The sequence below is a fragment of the Cuculus canorus genome, chromosome 1 (assembly GCF_017976375.1).
Source record: "Cuculus canorus isolate bCucCan1 chromosome 1, bCucCan1.pri, whole genome shotgun sequence".
In the NCBI taxonomy this organism is placed as follows: domain Eukaryota; kingdom Metazoa; phylum Chordata; class Aves; order Cuculiformes; family Cuculidae; genus Cuculus; species Cuculus canorus.
The window spans coordinates 182,316,770-182,325,356 of NC_071401.1; positions in this window are offsets into that span (position 1 = coordinate 182,316,770).

Below are 8,587 nucleotides of genomic sequence, written 5' to 3' on the forward strand. Positions count from 1 at the left end.
GGAGAAGAGGCAGGTGCTAGCATGGAATTGTGATGTAGTCCTTGCATCTATGACAGCGTAAAAGTGTAGGTTTTGGGAAGATCATGTTAACAAAGATTTCACTTATCTTAACCAGAATGTGGCTGTGAAGCATTTCTAATCTTTTTTTCCTTTCTTTTTTTTTTTTTTTTTCGTTTTGATGCAATGCAATGTGTAAGGCAACTTTTACCATGTTGGGAACTTGCAGGTTAGCTAGAACTGTGCTTAGAACATATTAAATGCTGTAAAAATTACAGTTATTAAAAAATCCCTATGGTCTGCATATTTCTTTCAATTATGCACTTCTGATGTTTACAGCAGCTGTTTTTTTTCCTGGGTTTTGGTTGCTTGTCTGTAAAATATGACAACCCACTTGCATAAAAGTATTGTGAAAATCGGGTTAACAGTAAGGAATGCTGGTATAGAGCTAGCTGAATATTTTAAGTGAACTGCTATGAAAGAAACATCCAGTTCTGGAAACCTTATAAAAAGTTTTCCTTTCACACAGACTTCCTAGGAAAAAAGGTGCTAAAATTGAGTCAACTGTAATACATACCTCTATGTAAAGGCTTAGCTTTATGTCCTATTTTGGATTTACTTGCATATACTAAATATTTGTTTAAATTAATTTGGTGAAGATAGAACATTTACTGGGTGTAATACTTCAATATTTTTGTAGCCATGTTAGTTGTTATAAAAATGTAACTTTCATTCTCAAAGGTTTCAGTTATCTGATGAATGACCTGAAGATTTCTCCTGTCACTTTCTGTCTGCGAAGGAAAAGTAGAATTGATGGCATTATTAGCTAACTTATTTGTATCTCATGGGTCTACCAGTTTTCAACATCATAGTCTCCATATCCAGAATCAAAATTCCATAATAATTTTTGTTTGGCTCAGCTGTGTTATAGGGCTTGCTAGTAGAATTTATATCCCTAGCTGCTGAACTCAAAAGACAACCAAGCGTGACTTTTTACAGTTGACCTGATGCAGTACAAGAGAGTTGTTTCTAACTGGTGATGCTACTTTCTATAATTATTTTTGCTTCCAATACACTACCAGTTGTTTAGTATTTGACGATTGTAATTTATTTGTCCTGGTTCAGATTTCAAGGTTTGAGATCATTTGGGGTTTTTTCCTTCCCTTTTCTCTGCACCATCTCATGCACAATTAGAAACGTCACAACCAACACTTCAAATGCAACCTGCATGCTGCTGCTTTGCTTAAAGGCTACCCCTCTATGAAAAGTTTGCCTTCAGTAACAGGCCTGATAGCCCGATAGTGCTACAACAGAAAAAAAAACCAACAACAAAACCCTTTCATAAACTTCACAGTGCAGAAAAGCCTTACCTGACAGCTGTTTCAAATCTGAACATGCTGATTACGCAGAAGCTGACACCGGATGATATTTCTTCGTGTGTTTGCTTGAAACTGTAAGTCGTATGTTATTGTTGTTGTGGACTTTTCCTTCTCTTCCTCCAGTTCATTTGTGACCTTAACGGCTGTCTCCTTTTTTTAGCTAAGCAGACTCTTCCTTTTGGTTGACAGTGTGGTAAATCCTGGCGGTCATCCATATTTGCCAAATATTAGTATGTTTTTACTTACTGTAGTAGGAGCAGTTTGCAACATCTTTTCCTTATCGCTATGCAGTACTGATGTTACATGCAGGAGGCAATTATTAAATGGCTTAAGCTGGGAAAATATCTCAGAATCATTTCCTCTATAAGAATGAGTATCGAACAAGCCCTAAAACCCAACTGTAAAATAAATACCTAATCTGTGTATAGCCTGGTTCCACGTGCTTGCTTTTCAGCTATACTCAACATACCTGTTAACATTCAGTGAATAGTAAGGATAACAATCACTGGATGCGGTAGGTAACTATTATTGAAAGAACCTCTTTTTGCTCTGAATCATAGAACTTCCTTTAAACACTTTCTGTCTGTCTTCAGTCACCCTCCTTGCCAGCCATAGTTACATTCAGACTTTAGCTTGTTCTTATTAGTCATCTGACTTTTAAATTTCTCTCATTACTTCTTGTATTAAATAGATTGCATTAGTTGTCTGAATTTCTTCTGTATTTTTATCTAACACTCGTGGTTTGTGTTGTGTGGAACTGGTACATGTATAGCCAAAAAGTTTTCTTCTTAAGTGGTTGACAGGATATTCCAGAATATTTTAACTGGTTTGGTTTCCTCTGTTTCAGACTGAAAGGCTGAATCAGCAAATATTCAAGGGCTTTGATGTTGGGAAAGTTATGGAGGAGAATCAGAGTTGGTAAATGTTTTAGAGAGAATGACTCTGTAAACCTTAACTATTACAATAACATTTTACTAACAGCAGAACAGCTAATACTTTAGAAGCTTAACAGCAATAGCATTTTAGTGGAACTCTACACAGTTCTTTATCACAGCTGCTGGTTTGAGTAAGTCTCTGCCCTTTCAGTATTATTCCTATGTAATTTTCATCGGTGGTAACATTACTCAAAGCAAAAACTCAGTGATTCTTTATCTTAATATTAGGTAAATATTACTTTGACAAAAGTGAACTGAACTGTTGGACAACTGATAAAAAGTCTTGAACCCATTCCTATCGTGTTCTTCTAATTTATTCGTGCAGATGAAGAAAGTCAGTCCTTGCTCAAGCAATGGGCATTCCAGAAAGAAGATGCTAATTAAGTGTAAGAGAATCTCATTCCCAGAGACATTTAGTAGCTCTAGGTCTACTGAACTGACAAATTTACAGTAAATTTTCAGCTGGGGATGGTGAAGTACCAGGTGTCCGTGTTCCACTATTAAGGACATGACATCATACAGGAATTTGCGTAATTTGCAAAAAGTCCCATAAAGAATCACAGAAGATTGCAATTCCATAGGTCATTTCCATGAAGCAAATAGGAAACAAGGCACTTCATAGTAGTTTACATTGTACTACATGATTTTTTAGCTGACTTGTGTATACCTGTGGCATTCTCATTTTTAAGGTATTTCAAGTACAAAGAAGGACTAATCTTACAGACTTTCACTCTAGACTCTAAGGCGTTTATTCTGTAAAAAGCACTGAAGTGATCTGGGTCCTTTGTGTGATCTGTGAAATAACCCTTTTTGTTAAGCTAGTTTTAATTTTGCCATCCTGAAATTTTGCTAGCAGCTGCTGCACTCCAGCAAATCAAGTTATTTATAGTTATTTCAGACACAGTTCTGATGGACTTATCATAGATGGAAAGCATTTAATTTCAGCTGTTTTGCTACTGATAATTCATTTATTTACAGCTGTGTTCATCCTATCCACTTTGCCAAATCTCTCTGGATAGAATGTGATGAAAAAATTTCAATCCACTGCCAAAAGCTTGAGTATAAAGTGCATACCAACTGTTTTCCTATTAATAAAATTTGTTTAGGTTTTAGTAGAAGCCTTAAATCATAGTCGAAATGAGACGACATAAACTAATTAGTAGGGAATTCATGGTGTGGTGTAAAACTGAATGCTTTTCAGGACCTCCTAGGTGCCAGTGTCATGTAAATATCTTATTATATGGTAATGTATATTTAAAAAAAAAGGTAAAACAGGAACTGCAGTGTTGAAGACAATTTCTTTTCTTAGTGTTAGTCAGGCACGGTTTTAGCTTCTTTCCATATAACCTAGAAGCTTCAGTATGTGTAGTAAGTCCATGTCAGAATGGTTCCTACTGTCACTAGAGGCATCCTCCATGTTAAAAATTCCTCATTCCTCCACTATCTCTACTTTGCTCTACATTATCTCTTCCCCCTAGTCTTGACTGGCAGTAATCCCACTTCATTATCATGTTGTTGAATGATGAGTACACCTCTTGCTTCAGCCTGCTCACTCTCTGCTAGTCCACAGGCAGCCACTTCTAATAGTAATGCCTGTCTCCTAGAAACTCAAGTGTTTGACCATGCTAATGGCTGTTTATACGATCAAGTGGTGCTTTGAAATTTGTATGTCATTTACTTTTTATTCTGATAGATCACTTTGTCTTATAATTTTTACCAAGATTGAAGGTAATCCAGATATTTTGGTTTATTCATATACATAATATTTTCATTAGTTGCCACATTATTATTTTGCTCTCACTAGTTTAAAAGGAATGTGGCTTTTTGGAAGAGGGTTTGAATCAAAAGCTGGGTTTGCTTTATTGTTTGGTGGAGTTTTTTTCTTCTTTTCTTATCAAAGCAACCAATCTAATTGTCATTTTTGCACTATTCATATATAGAAGATATGATTTCTTCTCTGTTAATGCAGATGTATAAGCTGCCAAAACAGCTGTTTGCTCTAGATTTATTTCTCATAACACTTTCTTACAAAACCTGCATTGCACTAAAGTTGTGGGATCCCAGCTGCCTGACTGTAAGGCTCTAAAATGAACAGATGGTTTTCTGTCCCATATAGATCTTTCCTACGTTCCTCCCAGAAGCAGACATTCCTTTAACCAGATCATCCAAATTATCACAGAATGTACCTAAAATCCAGAAGTATATGGGGGGGAAATGAGGCCATGTGGCTTGCAGTAACGATCCATGATCACAGATCTCCTTGGCCACATCAGCCAATGGTAACAAACCTGTGTGATCTAAAGTGATCCAATTTGGAGTTCTGTTGCTTACTTCTTAATAAGGTAATTTTGTCCTAGGCTTGCTTTGGGAAAATCCTGGTTATTATTAATTGTAGCACATGAGGCATATAGCTTGTGTGATGTAGCTTTGTGTTGTAGTATAACAATCTAAAGAAATACACTATTTCTTTTGCCCCTAGTACAGAAAAGGCCATTATCTGAAGTCAGAGAACATGTGCTGTCAGTAGTTGGCACAGTTGTGCTGAGAACTCCAGTCCCAAGAGATAACAAAATTTAGTTTTGTATTTGTAATGCAATTGTGCCATTTTCTCATCTTCAGACGTAAGATATCACTAGAGTATATTACAATCATTCATCCAGAGCAGCTTACGAGATTTCTGCTGCTTTTTTCACTCTGGCATTTGATTGTTTAAATAAACAGCAGAGGGTAGTAGTCTGTTACATGTTCCTGAACGTATGTTCTTCTGTACAGTGGTCTAAAGCCATCAGTGTACATGTTCAGAGATGGGGAAAACATAGCAGGAAAGAAAATACATCACTGGACTATGTATGTTCTCAGCCTAATAATTTCTTTGTAGCAAAAATTGTCTAGTGCTAGAACTAACTCTTGAAATTGCACACTGTTTATAGTTTTAGGTGGCAAGTACAGGGAAGTTATATTCTTTTATAAGCCTTGATTCCGTTCAGGACTGTTACATATACTTGTAAACTCCTTTTCATCCTAATCAGTTTAAGTTGGGGGTTAAAATTTTCTGGATGTATATTTGATGTCTTATACCAAGAACACATGCTGGAAAAATACATTTTCAAAAAAAGTCGTAGATATGGCATTCAAACATCATCTAAGCCTCATCTATGATACAATACCTAAACAGCGTTGCATGATTATTGACAAATAAAGGAGCAGACAGCAGTCTTTGCTGAAAGAAACTAATTTTGTAAGGAATTAATGTGACCTTTTAAGTATAATTTAGACTTCAAGAGTTAGCCTAGAAAAAAGGAATTAGATTTATTTGTTACATCTGTGTTAAAGATATTTATGCTTTCAAATACTTTAGAATTACTTTTTATTTCTCCTGCTTGCACTGTTTCTACTTTTGGTATGTAAATATGATTTCTGTTTAATATCTACTTGTTCTTCAGGCCTTTTTATTTGTATGTATTAACAAAACAGTCTTTTGTTTTACTTGCTCTTGACATCCATGGATCATTTTGTAACACATTCTACAAGACACTGCCTGGAAAAAAACATATCCCAGTCAACAGGAAAGAGGCATCTCATTTTATTTTATTTTATTTTATTTTATTTTATTTTATTTTATTTTATTTTATTTTATACCGTGGCTATTAATGGACAATTTCAGAACAGCAGAGCCACAGATAACATTGGTCCATAATGCATAAGAGTAGGTATTGAGTATGTATATATTCACAGAGTATGCCATTACAACTCTGCCTTTTGCATGCTTGTTTAGGCTTGTCACTTTTATCTTTTGTGGATTGGTACCAAGATATTTTACTTCCAACTGTTATCCAGATCTGTGAGAAAAAAGGTAGCGTGGCGAATACAGTGTCAGCCTAAGAACAGGTAATTTCCTGATGAGAGCGGATGTTGTGCTCAAAGGACAGGATCCCTGTGAAATGCTCATTCCTAGATGATTTCTAGTGGGAGTGCTTGTTTCTAGCATCCATACTGTCTAATTGCAGGCTTTTCATTTTTATTTGAGAAAAAAGAATACACAATCCTGTTAAAGGAAAATTTTTCTTGTTTGTTTTTGTTAAGATATTTAGTTTATTTAAATGCTGCCAACAGAAGGTCTAATGGGTCTTTTGCCTTGCCAAGTGTGAGTGGACTTTTTTCATGATTGAATTCCTATACAACTGCTTTTTGTCGAGATGTCGTTTAAAAAGTTCACGACCTGGGAACTTAGAAGCTAAAGAATTTCTGAGGAGATGATGAGTAGCTACTCATCTACTGATTTCCTTTATCTTCTGCAGCTAGGCCAGGGAGTGAACAAAGACTTCTTGAGCCACAACCATTTCCACATTATGACTGTTGCTCTGTGCAGGGCATATATATAACGCAGAAATTGCTCGAGTGATACATATCTGAAAATCTCATCTCCATTTGGAATCATATTCTGGCAGTCTTGAGAAAAGCCTTGTTATTATGTCATTACTTTGGTAAATGGGATATATAAACGCAGTAAATTGGGATGTGGTTGGCTAAATCTGTTTGTGCTCTGATGGATGCATACTTGCAGTTTTTGGATTTGTGCTGGGGTAAGAATGGGACTGCATCTCTTTGCCTGCATTTCTTAAAGCTTGTAACAAGACTTCTTCATATGTACATACTTCTTCATACACCTTACAGAATGTCATAACTGACTTGGGGGAAGAATTCTCAAAATGTGGTGTTAACTTGTCATAACAGACCTCAAGACCTAGACCCCAACCCTTCCAGTGAAACAAAATGCAGTATAGCTATAACTTTCTTAAAAGATATTTTGTGTAGCTTGTCTTGAGAGGGAAATCTATAGTACTTCTCTACCCTTAGAAAGGAAGACTTTTCTGGTTGTCTTATTGCAAGTTATTGTAGTTCTTGTCTTTAGTAGATAGGGGGATTGACTGTAATTTTTAGATGTATTTGAAGATTTAAGACTTATAGGTTAAGAAAATAAACACTTCACTCTTTAGGTCTTTTCCTAGGTCACAATCTTTTTCTTTCATTGTACTACCCAATAAACGGATCCAGTGACTGAACTATAACTCCAGTGCCAAATGTAGCAGCAGAACTGCCTTGCATGGTGTATACATCTCACTTCTGTTAATACATTTCACAACTCCATTTGCATTTTGACCCCCACTTACTTTGTTGAACCGTTGACTCTGAATTTCCAGAGTATTTTCCACAGAGCTAGTGGAATATTTGTTCTTCTTCTTTGTGCTCTTGATTACAGATTTTTTTTCCTTCATGCTTGGTGTTTTGGTCTTGCCTTACTTCACATTGTATTATTTCACCTCACGTATATGATGTCCTTTGTCTTGTGTATATTATATATAATTTCACACACTTTCTCCGCTTTAACAAGATGATTTTGCTTGCATTACAGATTTATTTATTTTCAAACACTGGACAAAGTTTTTCTTCCTATAAAACACTGTTTCTGTTTGTTGCACTGAAAACACAAGCAGATTTTCCTTTTTGCACCTTTTTTGTCTATTTCCTTTCTTATATCTGAGGAGTTTTTAATATGTATTTTATCTAGTAACAAAAACATCTTATCTGGAAAGAATGGGAAAAAATAGGTATTTATGATCTTGTAAATTGGAACCCTCATCTACCAGTTTCAATGGTAACCAGTGATGTAAGTTCAAATGTAATGTATTCTGGGTAACGTTTGGGGATGTTATTGTTAGACATTCAGGGTTTGCTACAGTGATGATTGTTTTGTAAATGTGGAGAAAGCATGTAGCTTAACACCATCAGTCATGCCTTAATTTGTTCCTTAATAAAAGATGCCATTTCCCAAGTTATTACATCAGTTTTACAAAGATATAACTATACAAGTGCAAAAAAGCCATTTTGTCTACAGTGCTAAAATAGACTTTGAAATGCCTGACATCGTATAAATATAAAAAGCTCAGAAAAGTCTGTTTGACATTTTTACACCTTTAACAAATGGGCAGAATGATTATTTTCAGAAGTTAAGTGCATGATGTTAATAGCCTAAAGTATTTAATTTCTAATAAATTACCAGCCGGTGCAGTGAGAAAATGTTAAATTTGAGCACACAGTTTGGAGAGTTTCTCTGAAATACAGTAGTGTATGTCTTGTTACACTGCTGTTGGAGAGGTTGTCTGAGAAGAGACTGCTCTTCATTACAGATGAGTTCTGATGCTATGACCAAGCAACCTAAACATCTGATTGTTCTGTTGAATTGTTAATCTCACGGCTGTACTCGTTTCTATACTT